This window comes from Tiliqua scincoides, chromosome 2 (genome assembly GCF_035046505.1).
Source record: "Tiliqua scincoides isolate rTilSci1 chromosome 2, rTilSci1.hap2, whole genome shotgun sequence".
Taxonomy (NCBI): domain Eukaryota; kingdom Metazoa; phylum Chordata; class Lepidosauria; order Squamata; family Scincidae; genus Tiliqua; species Tiliqua scincoides.
In genome coordinates, this window is record NC_089822.1 from 83,677,824 (window position 1) to 83,694,730 (window position 16,907).

Genomic DNA, 16,907 nt, shown 5'->3' on the forward strand with positions numbered 1-16,907 from the left:
CCTAACCAGGTCTACTCAGAAGTAAGTTGTATTTTGTTCAATGGGGCTTACTGTCAGGTAAGTGTGGTTAGGATTGCAGCCTCAGAGTGCTGGCAGCTGTTTTTTTTTGTTTCTAGTGTATAACACCTTCATCCCATTTTGGGGGTAACTGAGGTGAGGTGATGTAATGGAGAGCCATGGCCAATGGCCACAAGGATCAGGGGAGCAGCAAACTGGAAAAGTTCGAGAACCACTTGGATACAGTATAGCCCACACTGGGGCTGCTGAATCACTGTGTGCGAATTTAGTTAGGACCGGGGCTGTAGGTTGGCTGTAGGTTAAAACAGAGTCAATGTCTATTAAATTTGCATCAGTGCAGCCAAGGGCTGAGGTTGTAACACTAGTGATTTCCCCATTGGACAGCAGACTTTCACAATCACAATCTCCTTCTGAAAGCCTCCTCAGGTTTAATGGGGGGACGGGGGACGGCTCCTGCTTGAGAAATGCAAGCCTAAAACTTCCTTTTCACAGAATTGGATCCACAGAACTAGTCACATGTTTCCCTGAATTCTAACCATTGGGTTCTTAGGGTATTATTAGGCTTAGTGATGAATGGCCAGGCTCCCTGGTACCCATGTACTGCTGCATTTACAGGGTTAACTGCATTGACAACTGAATGCAAACAAAGAACAAAAGGCTGTTTTTAAATAATTAGAGAATTCAAAAGGGGTGTGTGCTAAAAGTAACAACTGAAAATATTCTATTACCCAGCTGCTAATTATTTCAGCCACTTAGCAGAGCATGTAAGGGAAGCAGCACAGAATGCTGGTGCTGGTTTTTGACAGTATTAGACCAACTGTGGCTTCATGTCACAGTAAAAATGGCAACAGTAAGGATTACGTAGGGGGGCATGATCCATATTTAGCAGATGTGTGCATGGCATGCATATTCCATCAGTTTGTTTTAATAGCATGGTGCTTCAAATAAGTGGGGGGGGGGGAAGGAAGCAAGTTGGTGGCAGCTAGATTCTAATCATATGTTTAATGTCTAAGCCTGCTGTTTTGTAGGTCTGTAGAGGCATCATGGGCCTAAATCCATCTATCCTACCGTCGTGTTCTTGAGTGGAATCTCAGAAGGCTGGCAAGAGAGCAAACCAAAGGCATAAGAAAATAAGAACAGAAGAATAGCCCCGCTGGATCAGGCCATCTAGTCCAGCTTCCTGTATCTCACAGGGGCCCACCAAATGCCCCAGGGAACACACAAGACAACAGACACAATCCTGGTGCCCTCCCCTGCAGGGAGTGGATGCAGTACCCATGGCACTGCCCATAGGCACTGGATGGCCAGCTTGTGACACCATGTGATGAAGGGGCTGGCAGGCAAAGTCTCCAGCACTGGGGGAAACCTCCATATGGAAGCTCTGTGGCCACCAGCAATCTGATCTCACCAAGACCATAATTCAGATAGGCTATTCTAATTTGTCTTTGGTGTTTATTAAGGTTGGGGGAAGAGCAAAAGCCCTCTTATATCAGGACAAAGATGCATCTAGGGAAGTTGGGAGCCAGTGTTTGCATTGTGGCGGGGGGGGGGGCAGGGCAGTGGCAGCACTGCAGGGATGGCAGCTCCGGTACTACCAAGGGGCTTAGTTTTTACCTGAGGGGCAGACCTTGCCTCTTGTCCTCTGTGGCTGTGTAAACAACCTTTATCTCCTATCAGCAGTTACTTCAAGTTTTGTGCAAAAATAGAAGTAGCTGCTGATCAGAGATAAGGATTTTTTACACAGCCACGGAGTACAAAGGACACTATGCTCCTGATCTTTGGACCTCTGCTCCTGTGGTTTCATGTAGATGTTGAACAGAATGGATGACTACATGAAACCTTGAGCAACTCCATAAGCCGGGGTAAAGGATAAGAACAGCAGTGCTCCAGTACCACCTCGAGGAATCTGCCCAAACAGAACTAGAACCAGCACATAGCCATGCCTCATAGCCCCGGCCCAACTACGCACTCAAGAAGAACCCAGAAGGATACCATGCCAATGGTCTCAAAACTTTTTAAAGCTCCAAGAGAGCCAAAAGGAACACATTCCCCCTGCAAACTTCCAGAACAGTTTATTCACCAAGGCAGTCTCAATCCCCTTGGATGACAAGGCAGTCTGTTCCAAACTCAGGCTGGAAGCCATCCTGAAATAGACCAAGATAAACAGATTCATCCAGGGTTAGAGTGGCATTTTTAAAGCAAGACTATTCCCTTCCCACCCCCAGGCACTCACTCGCTACTTGTGGGGAGGAAGAGCAGGAAAAATAGAAAAAAATACTGTAGAAAAATACTGCAACTGACTCTGATCCCTTGAAACTGACATCCCTGGAATACTGTATCCACCAAAATAATAAATATTGTTGTGCACCACTCTGGTGGCCAAAACATGGTGGCAGAAGGCAGGATAAAAATTTCTTAAATAAATATGTAAGTCCTTGGACGTGAGTTGCCACCTCCGAATTCATATACTTGGTTCCAAAAGGAGATGTTGAGAACTGGCTGATAGGGATCTGTGGCTGGGGAAGTTTGGAATAACTCCTTTGTCAAGGACAGATCATTGAGGTTTAGATTTTCTTGGGACTTCTGCCTGGCTTGAAGCTGCCAGTGTTCATGACTACTTTGTAGGCTATACGACATAGGCTTGAAAATATTGCAAAAGCTTTTGACCCCATCAGTTCAGTGAGCTACTCATATATGCAGTTGCTTCTGGATGTTTTCTCATTACTAGGCTCTTTTAGTTTCTTTTATGTTTTATGAACTGCATGATGCTGGTTATTTTAATCTAGTTTGTAAATTGCCTGGAATTTACGGATAAGGTGGGAGTGTAAATCTTTTTGCAAATAAATCTATTCAAGCAATTTCCTTGCCTGCATTCAGGCTTATTCAGAGGCAGACAAAAGCCAGAACATAACCTCAGAAAGCCACATGCAAAACTCAAATGCCGTAACTACAGAGATATGATCTGCTGTGTTTAAAGGTTACATATTTTTACATTAACTAAATGATTGGTACCATAAAAATAGTGCCGCCTGACCTGTTTTTCAGAACAATGCAACGTCTTTATTCTTTTGCAGTCCCCATTTTTTGGTAATTTGTACAGTATTAATATTTCGTCTGGGTTATTTTAAGCCGATAACTGACTTCAAAATGACCGTTTCTTTTTAGTCAATAATGAATTTCAGATCACCTTGAACTGAGTGTGAGATTCTTCTTCTTGGCATCCAAGCACATTGTACCTGTGTTTTAATTGATTTAAGGTAATCTGTTTTGAACTCTGGTATGATAAGAATATCTCTTCATTGATTTCATGCATAAATTATTAAACAGTCAAAGAGCTGGCTGAAGAAGGAATAAAATGTCTTCCAGAGTTACGAATGGGTTCTGTTCTTAACTGGGTACTGAAGTATGGTGTTGCCTAAGGCATATGTAATGGGCAGCCCAATCCTAACATGCCCTGGAGCAGGCAGGTCGGCTGGCCTGCGCTGCATCCAGAGCAGGGCTGGGCCAGGTTGCAGTGCAACTTGGAGTAAGAAGAATGTATTCACCTGACCCTGTGTTGTGTGGCAGCTGCCCCATGGGGCTAGTCAGATCTGAACCACCTAAAGAGGTGGCGCAGGTCTGAGCAGCCCAGTATAAGGCTGGGCTGCCGGGGGTGGGGGGGTGTTAGGATCTGGCCTAAGTGCTGGACCCTGGCTCCAGCCCCTTCCTGGGCCAGGTTCTCCCACTGGCTTGCCTGCTGCCTACCCTTCCCCCACCCTGGAACGCCCCCCCAGAATGCCCTTCTCAGAACCCCATGCCAGCCTGACTCGGCCGGCACAAACTTAGCATTCTGCCAGAGCAGCAGCACCGAATTCAACCTCCTGACACCTGAGGTGGCACAAAAGCGCCCTATGGCACTTTTGCGATACCTCTGGGCCGGCAAAAGAGACTTGCTTTGGCCCAAGAGTGCACCTCGATTGCACTCTGAACTTTCTATGCCTTTTTACCTTCTGGGAAGTAATAATAAGCATTCATAAGCTTTCACTATATTCTTTCGAGGGGAGCCACACCCAAGACTTAAGGCCCAAACCTAGCTGGGCTTTGTGCTTCCAGAACTCCTATTCTGGCAATGCAAAGTCTTTTACAGTGATGCAAAGCGGGGCGGGGGGAACCATCATGACATGCTTTTGGGCCGTGGTGGCCCATGGCTCCTAGAAACCTGCTATCAGCACTGTACACATGCAGAGCAAGTGAGTTATAGTTTATCAGAGATGGAAAAAGATGAACTTTGGTTGGTGAGTGTTTGGGTTTGCAGAACAGAATTGCAGTGATGTCTCATTGCAGCACAATCCTATGTGGGTCAGCCCCATTTAGCTCAATGGAACTTACAACCAAGTCAATGTGTTTAGGATTGCAGCCTTATTATAGTGAGCCTCAGTGGCACTGTCAGAATGTTCCTCCCCAGGGTATTGTAAGCCCCCCCCACGTGACATCCCCCTTACTGTGCCAAGCAGCAGGTGTTGCATGCAGTAGCATGCCCAGGTCTGCCAGCCCACCAGTGGCAGGCACAGCACTAGGCACCCAGAAATAATTCAGCGGTGACACGTGACGTAATGTGATCTGCAAGGAGCAAAAATCATCCAATTACTTGTATATATCCATAAGCCAACACATATTAATCACAAGTAGATGCCAACAAACACATCTGTGCTATCATCATCAGTTTATATCCCACCTTTCAATCATAAGAAAACTTAAGCGGGGAATAAAACTGTAAACCAAGCGCATTACCTCTTTCCAGGCTTTCAGAATCCCTTGTTCATTGTAAGTATCTGGTCTGATGCTGCTACTTAATTATGAAGAGTATTTATTAGTCCCTTTGACCAGAAAATAAAAACATGGTAATATTATGATGCTGATGTGCCTGGAATTTTGTAGGAGGAGCAAGTCTGTAAACAAACAGTCCCATCTTTCCGTATTCCCATTATCTGAAATCGCTTGTTCAATTTATACTACCCAGGGAGATCTTTTGTATATTGGCTTGTCTCTTTTGATTACGAGTAATGAACATTAATTTCTGAGGGTTCCAAACCACAGTGGAAGAGTCGTTTGGAAGCATGTGGGACAAAAACCAGAAGAGAAAGGAAAAAACTGCATGGAATTTTATACCACTCTGTCAATATTCATTTTGTTAGCACTGAGCCGGAGAACATTTTAATATTATGTACAAGTAACCTGCTCCTCACTCGTTTCCCTAGAGGAAAAAGAAAGGACAGAGAGGAAGGGAAATGGCATTTCATTTCATATTTTAGATTTAAGATTTTATTGAATTTGTAATTGCATCAGACATTGCAAAAATCACACTGAAATTTTAGCTTGAGTTAAAATTTTTGAACGATTTGTTCTGATCCAGACAGGAAGATCCATGGCATTCAGCTAATGCAGATGTAAGTAGCTATCTGAATATGCATCTATATCTAGATGCTCATCAAGGCCCTATTCAACATATTTTGGGTGCAGTGGAGATGTTTATCCGCAGCTTGAGCCCCTTGCATTTCTGCAACTGAGTTGGAGTCATAAGTGGAAAGGAGGATATACCACCAAGAGTTAAAAACTCTGAACGCTATTGAGATGAATGAGTTGAACCGTCTTGTAACTCCCCGAGCCAGTTTTGAACACTTTGGCTGCAATTCAGTAATGGACTTACCCCTTGCCGCTCCAGGGCAAAGGTCCGCGATGCTACCCCTTCACATGATGCTGCCCCCCCCATACTTACCCGGTGAGATGGAGCCTTGTGCAACTCCAGAACGGACTGGGCAAGCATTCTGAGGCTTCCCCATGGTCTCAAACAGTACTTTCAGAAAACCGATTGTCTCAGGAGCCTCAGAAGGCTTCCCGCGCGATCCTGGAGTTGCACGAGGCTCAGTGCCTGGGGCATTTGCCCTGATTGCCCAGTGCTATTTCCAAAGTTGCTGCAATCCTATACATACTAACCTGGGAGTAAATCCCATTGAACTCCACAGGGCTGACTTCTGAGTACACACGTATCAGCTTGTACTGTTAGCCAGGTGAAGAACCTGATTCATGGAATTCTTTCCTCTAAAAAAAAAAATTGTGTATTGTCCCCATCACATGTGACATCTTTGTGCAGGAGAAGTTGGACAAACCCAATGCAGCAATCATGGCCATAAGGGTCTCAGCCAAACCTCTGTTTGACCTGGGCTCTGAGTTCCTCTAAGTGCAACAAGCTTACCAAAGTCCAGCACCAATGGCATAATATTCCAACTCATACGGTAGCCTTTCCTTCCCCCTTTCCTTTGACAAGCATGCTAGTGTTTCTCAATCTCTTGCAACCACTAGCAGAATCGGCATCCCATGTTATCTTTGTCCTGTGAAAACTTCAAAAAAGGGTACTTTCCAGTCTTCCACCTGATTTTAGAAATACATCCAGAATACTCCTTCTAGAATCTTCTCTATGGCTCCTGGACACAGAAAGTGCATTTGTGAATCTTATGCTAGACTTAGTATTTGGGTTGACATGTTTGAAGACATGAAGACTGCTGCTGGTTCACTGATCAATAGCAGCCATAACACACACACACACACACACAGAGAGAGAGAGAGAGAGAGAGAGAGATGCCCACATGTAATTGAGCAACACTTTAATTATGAAGCTTTTACTTTGTAGTGGTATCAGCACAAAGAGCTGGTCTCATTACTGCGGACAGTTGCTAACATGCTCTGCGTGTAAAATTTATATTGTTTGCTATAATAACATCAAGTCCCAATATGAACACTGAATGTAATTTATGTTCCCATTTAGCAGCTGTGTGTGTATTCTGCTTAAATTATATCAATGGCAGCCTTGCCTCAGCTCCGCAGTGTAGCAGCCCTACATTAATAATACTGAGCCAGACACATGGCAGTGCCCCTTTTGCCTGCCGCTTCACACTGCAATGCTGTAAATAAAATCCAGTTTGCAGTCAGAGCAAGATGAAGCCTAGAAGTGTATAGTCCCTAGACAAGGAAAATAAAACATGGTATAAAAGGGATGCCATCATGTCAGTCTCACAGAATGGCGTTGATTGTCACACAACTACTTGGGGGGATTTTCTGTTTTTGTTTTGATAAATGGAACCAAAATAGTGTTCTGAAAATGTCATTTATTTCTTTATTTTTAACTGGAGGTTTGTATCCTGCCTTTCCACCTCAGAAGAGGGCCTTAAAGCATCTGACATCATTTAAAACATGCAGGTACATACATACAAGCAATACCATTTAAAACTTACAAGATAAGAAAATATTTCTTTACCCAGCATGTAATTAGTCTGTGGAACTCCTTGCTGCAGGACATGGTCTGGTCTAGATGCCTTTAAAAGGGGATTGGACAGATTTTTGGAGGAAAATTCCATCACAGGTTACAAGCCATGATGGGTATGCGCATTCTGAGATTCGCATGAGGGCTGGATAGGAATTTATTTCTGTATTCCAAATTGGATGAGGATGGCAATTTTTTCACCTATCCCAGACTGGCGAGGGAGAAACGGTAGGTTTCATGTTTTAAAAATTGGTCACTTGTGTTTTTAAAAAGTGGCACAATTTAAACCCAAGTACAGTTTGGTGTCTTTGTTGGGGGGGGGGGTGCGAGGATAAATAGAATGCAAGATACAGGGGTGTGGCAGTGAGATGCAGGTCTTTTGTGGTCTTGTGTAATCTCTGAGGCATCTGGTGGGCCATTGAGAGATACCAGAAGCTGAACTAGATGGGCCCTGGCCCTAATCTAGCAGAGGTTTTATGTTCTTAGGTACAATAATAAAATTAAAAAGAATCATTTTATAAAAACCATGGTCAGCAGGAAAACAAAGAAATGCAAGTAAGGGGTATTAATTTAACCTAACAATGGCCTAAACAAAAAAGTCCTTTTTGTTTACAAAAAATGAAGAATAAGGAGCAGGAACCCCAGTGTTGAAAATAATGAAGAGAGATGCTCCTTTAAATATTCTGGTCCAGGGAAATTAAACCATTTTTGCCCAGCATTGCATATACACAACAGGGATCAAATGTGTACACCTGTGGGCTGGGCAAAAATGAGTTAAAACCATTAAAGACAGTAATCAGCACCTTGAATTGAGCCTTGAGACGCATCAACAATGAAGAGGAGAGTTATATGCTCTTGAGCTCAGGCCCCAGTTAGTTCCCATGCAACAGCATTTGAATTTAGAGTTTAAGTATGGAAAAGAAAAGCTATTGCAGGTTGCAATGCCAGAGAAAATCTCCGTTTGAGGTATTCCTATGGAAAAATGGGAACTTTGACATTGACCAGAAATTTTCTAAGGATAAGCAAAAGGGAGAAGGAGCACTTTGATTGCCTAGGATTAGAAAGAGACAGGGTGCTGTGGTCAAGCTAGGGGGATGGGGAGGCAAAGAAAGAGCTGTGAGCTCTGCAGGGAACTGGTACTACATGCTGTGTGCTTGACTAACTAGGAACATTCTATAGAAGGAAAGGAAATGGCAAGAGAGGGAGTGAAATTGAACAGGTGCCTGCTTCCCTCAAGAGGCCAGGAGCTGTTTGGGATTTGGAAGGAAAGCAACTGTGTGCAGCCAACTGTGAGGACAAACTCCTGCTGTATTTGCAGAGTCGGAGAGCCTAAGAGGGAAGAGGAAGAGACAGCTGAAGGGTAGGTGGATGATGGATCTGTTTCCCTGGAGGCAAGAGGGTGAAAAGAGGTGAGAGGCTCCTTAAGGAAGACCCAGGTTGCACTAAAAGGATAGCTTGAAAGAGGGATGACAGGGGAGCTGTGGAGATGACACTGCAGCTAACCTCTGGAGAAAAATAGCTGGAAACATGCAGTTTCTGGTGGCGATGGGGAAGGGGGGTTGCAGATCAGCTGTCCCAGGGAGGTTGGGGGAAAGTGATTTGAAGCCCAGTCCTTACTAAAGGACACACTGGCAGAATCCATGTTCCGCCATTACATGCTAGCGGAAGCCGGCGCACCAGCAGGAAGGCTAGAGCCTTCCTGCACACTCTGGTGGCTGTCAGGACACCTGCTGGAGCAGGTGCATCCAGCACAGAAGCAGGGGGAGGGTGGGGAGGGGTGCAACAGGGAGGAGATGGGGCAGGGATGAGCGGATCAAGCGTGGGAGGGGGGTGGGATTTGCTGTGCCAGTGTGTGGCGTATCCAAACCCCCTTCCCAAGCACAGTCTGCCTACATAGACCAACACAGACTTTTGCCAGGGATATCACTGGTGTTGATCCAAGTTGACCTGTTGTGGCTGCTGAGGCTTACCCTGAGTCAAGGGAACAAATGTTCCCTTACCCTGAGGATACCTCTAGCAGCCCCACAAGATGCAGCAGAGACTGCAGTACAGACTGCAATGTACCAGTACATTGCCATGGGGGAGTTTTTGTAGGATTGGGCTGTTGGGCTTGAAAGCAAAGCCTTGATTTGCAAGCCAACAGAGAGACAAAATATCACCAACACTCCTGTTTTGCTTGAGTGGGAAGTGAAAGAGAAAGACATTTAAAATTGAGAAGAGAGTTAGCTGTCAGCCCAAGAAGGGGAGTCAATGAGAGAAATGTTGACGGGTAAAAGAAATACAGCTTAGCCAAAGAAAAGAGAAGAGGACAAAGAAATGTCAGGCACCTCTCCTGGCATGTGCTGATCGATGCAATGATCACCAAAGGAGGGACAAAATGGCAGTGCCCTCTAACACTTGCACTTAGTGGGAACTCAAGTTCTGAGGGGAGCAAGAGCACAATTTGGGTTTTCTAGATCAGGATAATAGAACTTATACACATGAGGTGGGCACTTGGCTCAGCCAGCTGGGACTTGTTCCTTTCCTTCCAAAATGTACTCATTTGTCAATTTCCTCGGAGTCTTAATCTCCCAGGAAGGGGAGAGATAGCAGTGTTTACTTCCTCTTAACAGGATTAATTTGGTGCTAGCCACTGCAAAATTATAATTAAGTCTTGGTGACATCCGTCTTGAATTGGTAGGAGGCTGGTCAGAGGACCCTTTCAGTTAATAAGATTACAATTTGTTTATGGGTAAACATGTCACAATGTCTTCGTCATTATTTCGAGAGTGCAGATAGGGCTTATGGCTGCAGTTACGCTCCAGGTGCGGGAGCTGGAAAAACCTAATTTTTTTAAATCCTTTGTTAAATTCAGACCAAGCCTCCATGCTTGTCCAGCAAGGACTGTGGGGTTCACAGACTTGTGCCCCAATTGGGAGTTCCACATCATTGATGTGTAAGTGGACCAAGAAGCCTCCAGAAATCCTCAATGAATATGAAGAAATGTATTAAAGCTGGGTTAATACTGATATTTTCAAAATTAATCTGAAGTCTCTTTCATATTTATTTAGCACTGGCTGCAAGGGGGTCCACCAATAACTTTCCCACAACCTTCTTGTCCTTTGCTTAAAAACATCATCCACAGACAGCCATGAGCTGCATGAGGCTTGAGATCCTTCTGCATGTCTCGAGTAGCCAGACCTCCTACTGAGACTGACGTGCATCCACTGATTGGGCAGTCACCCATGTCTGTCTAGGTAAAGGGGTCGAATGGCATGGCCAGATGGGTTCCACTCCTCCAATCAAGCACCACTATGTCCTCATCAAAGCAAGGTCATGTCAAGTGGATGAAAGTCAAGGTATTGCAGGAACCTGGACACCTGGGGCAATGTAGGCAGCTAGCAATAGGGACTGTATTTCTGGCTAGATGTATTTAGGGAGCTAATTTTGTTTTATTTGCTCTTTTTTTTCACTCTAAGCCACCCTGCAAACTCCACCAGTTTAGTGAGGTCTTGGGGTTTTGTTTGCCTTGCTCTTGAGAAGATCCCATCTGCATCTGCTAGGAATTACTAATTATTATATTCAATTTGGTCATGTTTTCTCTGTGTTTATCCAGCCAAGTTCAGGTATTTTCCATCAACCTGCTCATCTGCTTTACCCTCTTCCCTCCATTTTGTCTTTTGGATTTTTAATAAATTGAATACATTTTGACTCCTTGCCTGCCTAGTCAATGTTCATGGGTAATTCAGTGGGATGTCATCGCTGTTTACTCATGGATGCTGCTGCAATTTGATTTTTAATCCGAATAGTTGGGGTTCTGTGCTCCCCTATGAGGGTTTTCCCCCACATCCTCCCCTGGTCTCTTTAGCCTGGGACAGTACCAACAGGTAGAATTGCCATATCTATTCAGCTGCTGACTCAGTAAAAAGGAAAAGTGGAGAGTAGGAAGGGTGTGTTAGCACTAACTACCAGGTGCTCTTTCCCTTGGTCAGCCTGGCTTTACCTTCCCTGAAAGTGTTACTTAAAAGAATGAATCTGTATGTATCAAATAGACTCTCAGAGATAGATAGGTGATGTGGTCCAGGAAGTAGAGTAGACTTCGAGCTGAGAAACCAGGATTGAAATTCTGTCTCTTCCATTCTCACAATTCCACTCATCGTGTGCCCTTGGCTGTTGGAAGTGAAGGGAGATGCAACAACCCTGAACAGATGGGGGCAAAGTGCTTTAGTAAGTTAGCCAAATGGCTTCCCCACCTACTTTTCTGTAAGGTCTCTTTTGGTACGCACATTGCTATTCTTCCTTCTTCCCAGATTCCTCTTTGCAACTAAGTGGCAAGCATGTAGGCTCTCTGACCTCCCCCCCCCCCCAACTATGGAATTCCTGTAAATAAAGTATTTCCCTTCCTTACAACCATATGCCTTGAAGTGATTTTCTTCACAGAAGTCTCTCAACCTGCTGTGTAAACCAGCCATGCTAGCATTGGCAACATCCATCTGAGCACTCATTTGCTTCACTGTAAATATGTTTGCTCTTTGCTCTGATGTCTGAAAAAAGGAGGAAGAAGGCTTATGCATATTAACTGTTTAAATGTCATCTGTATGCTCAGCTTAATGCAAGACACAGCATTCAGGCCATTTTTTCCCCATGAGACAGCCTTCATGCTAGCACTTAATTTAAATGACCAGAAAGACAAGCCAAATTCTCCAGTGCCAAAATGGACAGATTTACTACAAATAAATCCGGGTGCTTTTAAGAAGTGGTCATATCGCCATGGGAGAGTAAATGCCTTGCATGTTTAGCATCCCTGGTTAACCCATTTCTGCCTGGCCCTCAGGTGTACATATTTAGTTCCTGTTGCATATATGCAACGTTGGGCAGAAATGGCTTAAAAAGAGCTGAAGTGTTGCCTGAGATCCTGGATGGCCACCGCAAGACAGCATAGACCAGGGCTTTTCAAACTGGGGCGTTGCGACAGCCCAGCCTGAGGGCCCTGGACTCTTTCCCCTTAAGAGGTGGGGCAGGGGGAGGCAGCAACAGGATCGCATCACTAAGGGGGCTGCAGGGACTGGCATTTACTTACCAGTCCCTGCAGCAGCCTCCTGGGGGTGTGGGGAGCCCCCTGCAGAGTGACCCTGCTCCACTTCCAGTTTTGGGGGGGTACAATTGCTCCACTTTCACTTTCTGAAGGCCGGGGAGCCCTTTGGAGAGTTGCGCAGGGCTCCCTGCACCCCAGAAGACTGCTACAGGGACTGTTAAGTAAATGTCAGTCCCTGCAACCCCCTTAGTGACACGATCCTGGGGAGCCTGTCGCTGCCCTTCCCCCCCCCCCGCCTTCCCTGTCACAAACATCACCCTTGGGGTAGGGAAGGACCAGGGGAGATTCCCAAGTCAACCAGGATTTAACCCTCCTCCACCTACACCATCCTCCACCAACCCCCAAGGGCAATGTTTTCTATTTGCTTACTTCAAGCCCCCAGGTCCTATTAACATGCAATTCCTTGGTCAATAATTGCACCCAATTTTTCATGTAAAAGATTTTTATTTTAAGGGAGTTTCAAGTACTCCAAAAGGCATATTTACATGCATTACAAGTAGCAAAAAAACAAGAAACTAAAAAGAGACTAAAATTACCATCATGCAGGTATCTCAGCATTTTCAGTCTAAAAGATGTTAACCCTCAGCTCCCTTCCTCCTGCTGTGTGTGAGTTTTCAGGCACCCATGCCCAGGTTTTATTCTTTAAATTACTGATGCACTACACCTGGGCAGCAAACACCCACCTTAATCCATCTTAAAGGGAAAGGCACTTGCCCCACCCCGTGACATTCCCCGCTCACTTGCAGGCACTTACGGCGGTCCTCAAACTCCCTTAGAGTTTGAAAACTGCAGGTGTAGGCAATACCTGGCCTTGCCCTCCCCTCCACTCACTGTACAATCATATTAATGACTGCACCATTCCCCATAGAAATCCATGACAACCATGCACTATCACATTGTAGGGTTCCCCTTCCTTTTTCAAGAGGAAATCACATTAATCACCTCTTTGCAAGTAGGAATTTCCATACGGAACACCTTTCCCACATGTTATGGTTAGAGATGTTTGAAAATGGTGTTTTTACTTTACTCAGAAGTAAGCCCATTGTGTTCAGTAAGTCTTAGGGCCCAATCCTATTCAACTTTCCAGAGCCAATGCCACCAATTCAGCCCTGAGGTAAAGGAGCAAATATTCCTTTACCTTAAGGAGACCTCCATGACTGCCCCCCCCCAACTGCAGGATGCAGCAGTCACCCTGTGGGCATGGCTCCATCAGCTGTGGAAAGTTGGATAGGATTGGGTCCTCAGGCTCTAATCCTATTGTACTCACTGGAAACAAACACCTCTAGTTATGGTGCATGCATAGCAGGGGATCACACCCCACTTACCTCACCACTTGGAGGGCTGGCCTGCTGTGTGCCTGGACTTGGCTATCGTCTTTTCAAAATGTTGGTATTGAATCTGGAACTGTATGTTGAAAGGAAATGAAGAAGAGGACTGGAATACTGAAATAGATGTCCCCGTGAGATCAAAATTATGGAATCAAGGATTAGGGATTTAGGAAAGGAAGCAAAAGATAAGTGCAGGGAATTAATGTTGCCTCTCTTGTCCTGACATCAGGAACTATTGCATACATTTTTCAATACTTCTGAGGGTAGAACGAGATCTTAGAAACTCTGGGGAAAATAAGACAATACCGCAAGAACAGAACAGCCACTGAAAATGGCACCCCTGTGGCAAAGATGTGTTTTAAAGTTGTGATTCTCTGTTCCTGCCCATTGCCACTGGGGGTTGTGGATGAGAAAACACACAGTGGGTTGGCATTATGTAGTTCCATTGTTTCATAGTACTTGAGAGTGGAGAGAAACTGGACATTGAAGTGCCAGCTTGGGTACTGACCTCATGGCCTCAAGTAATGTCTAGTTTCACCATTAGATTCTCATTGAGAGTTTCCTCCTTTTCTATTTCATCTAGTAGCTGGACTAATTGCAATGGTGACTGGTGCATGTGATATCTCCCCACCTCCCATGTAACAAAGACTGCAAACACTGACATGCTTTGAGGGTGTTCAGCTCTAACACTTGGAAAGTACTTGAAATGCCGTCTCTAGAAGATAAACAATGGGTTTTCTTTTCACCTCTCTGTCAGAGATTTAACCATCAGTCTGTACTAATTGGAATTTCTAGAGAAAATGACTTTTGACAAAAAGGTATGAAATCAATCTATGTAAATGCTTTTATTGCTGGCAGTGTTTATAACTGTTTGACATAGTTTGATGTTAGTTTTGTTATGTAAAGTTGCAGCCTGCCAAGTACACAGATGTATGACTCTCTAGAAATGGTAGATTTAATTTGGTTTTGAAAGGAATATTTCTCGGATGTTGCAAATCTCTGGGCATCTGCTTATCAAGTGAATGAGATTCGCTATGTTATTATTAAATGTGATCTTATGTGAAGTTTATTGAGGAAGATGTTATGTTCATAAAGGACAGAAATTAGCTGAATGGAAATAGTGTTTCATTATATTTAATTGGGCTTTATTACTGTGATAACCTTTTTAGCTATTGGAGGGTTTCTGTACTGAATGAGTTCACTGGTTCTGTTCTCACATCATTGTAAAATGGGGATTTGACTCACTTGCTTGCAAGAAAAAAGTACTCTGAAGACACATTCTACAGAAATCACATTCATTTAAAAAAAAGTATGAGTAGAAAAATAGATGTTTGATAACAGGTCTTCTTATCAGATTTAAAGATTCCTGCAGCAGGAAAATGTTTTAAATGTGACAGATTGTTTGACATTTCAGTGTTTGAAATGTTAAGAACCTGGATAGAAATCTACTTGTCTCATATACCCTCCATGATTCTAAATTCTGTAGGCTCGGGATTCATTTGGTTTGCATTTACTTGCTTGGAATTCAGTTTCTTAACAACACCAATAGACACATGAGAAAATAATACTTTGGGCCCTATCCAATATTCTAGCACTGATGCAGCCATGCCAATGGGGTGTGTGCCGCATCCTGTGGTGGTGGTGGACAGTCATGGAGGCCTCCTCATGTTTGATCCCTTAGCTTGGGGCTGCATTGTGACTGCAGCAGCACTGGAAAGTCAGATGGAATTGGGCCATTAGAGTGTCTGTGTGTCTATAACTGTGAGTGCAATCCTAACCAACTTTCCCGCACTGAGGTAAGGGCAACACAGCTGTGAGGTAAGGGAACAAGCATTCCCTTAACTTGGGGAGGCCTCCATGATTACCCCCTAACTGCAGGATATAGCACATGCCCCATTGGCACAGCTATGTCAGAGTTGGAAAGCTGGTTAGAATTTGGGCCTGTGAGAATGAGTGGTAATAATCATGTAAATAAGCACTCCACATTATAGCATGCCTCCTTTCAGTCAAGCATTGAACATGTAGCTCTCCAGGGTTGCACTTGGTGGTGCATGGGAGCTGTCTGTGGCTAGCAAGTGCAGTCTTGATCTTACAGGAGGAGGCTGTTTTGTGAACAGGACTGGAAAGCTTCCATACCTGGATGTGCACCCCAATCAGAGAAGTTCTGAAGGGAAAAAAAGGCACAGGAGGGTGTGTGCTGCGCCCAGACTCTGGTCGTTGATGGGAGATGCTTCTTGGCGTAGGAATTTGAAAACATTGTTCAGGTGTTCTGGCCACTGGGCAATTTGAAGCTTACTTTTTTATGCAGCAGGTCTTCTCCTTCTAGCAATTTGTCAGAATGGAGCACCCAGATTTTCAAAATCTTAGAGCAGTGGCTCTCAAACATTTTAGAGGTCCTAGAGGCTGCTGACTGATCTATAAATGCCAAGGGATGTGACTATAATGGTGATTGAACAGCAGTGCTCCTCCCCATAGCAGCTTGTTTAACCATTGATGCACATAGCCTAATCTATGTCAATTTCACGAACCAATTAAAAATTGGGTCATAACACTGGTGGGTCCTGGACCCACAGTTTGAGAACCGCCGCCTTAGAACAATGTTTCTCAAACTGTGGGTCGGGATCCACTAGATGGATCACAAGCCAATTTCAGGTGGTTCCCCATTCATTTCAATTTGTATTTTATTTTTAATATATTAGACTTGATGTCACCATGGTATGTGATTGCTTTTGGGGAAATATTACAGATCTGTACTTTGAACAGGCCACTATCTATATGCTTTTAACAATGATAGTCATGGGACTTCCTCCTGGGTAAGTGTGGCTAGGATTGCAGCCTTTGGGATGCTTGGGGAATTTTTTTTTAAATATTATTATTATTATTATTTATTTAGTTCTTTATTTTAAATAATTTTTTTTATTTTAAATAAATTTTTTTTAAATATTATTATTATTTATTTAGTTCTTTATTTTAAATAAAATTTTTGCAAATTTTTAATTTACTTACTTATTTGATTAATTGTTTTGTCCAATAGGGGCGGTAAAAAATTATCCTATTGTCCATGACATCACTTCCAACCACAACATCACTTCCAGGTTAATGACATAACTTCGGTGGATCCTGACAGATTGTCATTCTAAAAAGTCTGTCCTGGTGCTAAAAAGTTTGAGAACCACTGCCTTAGAGGAAA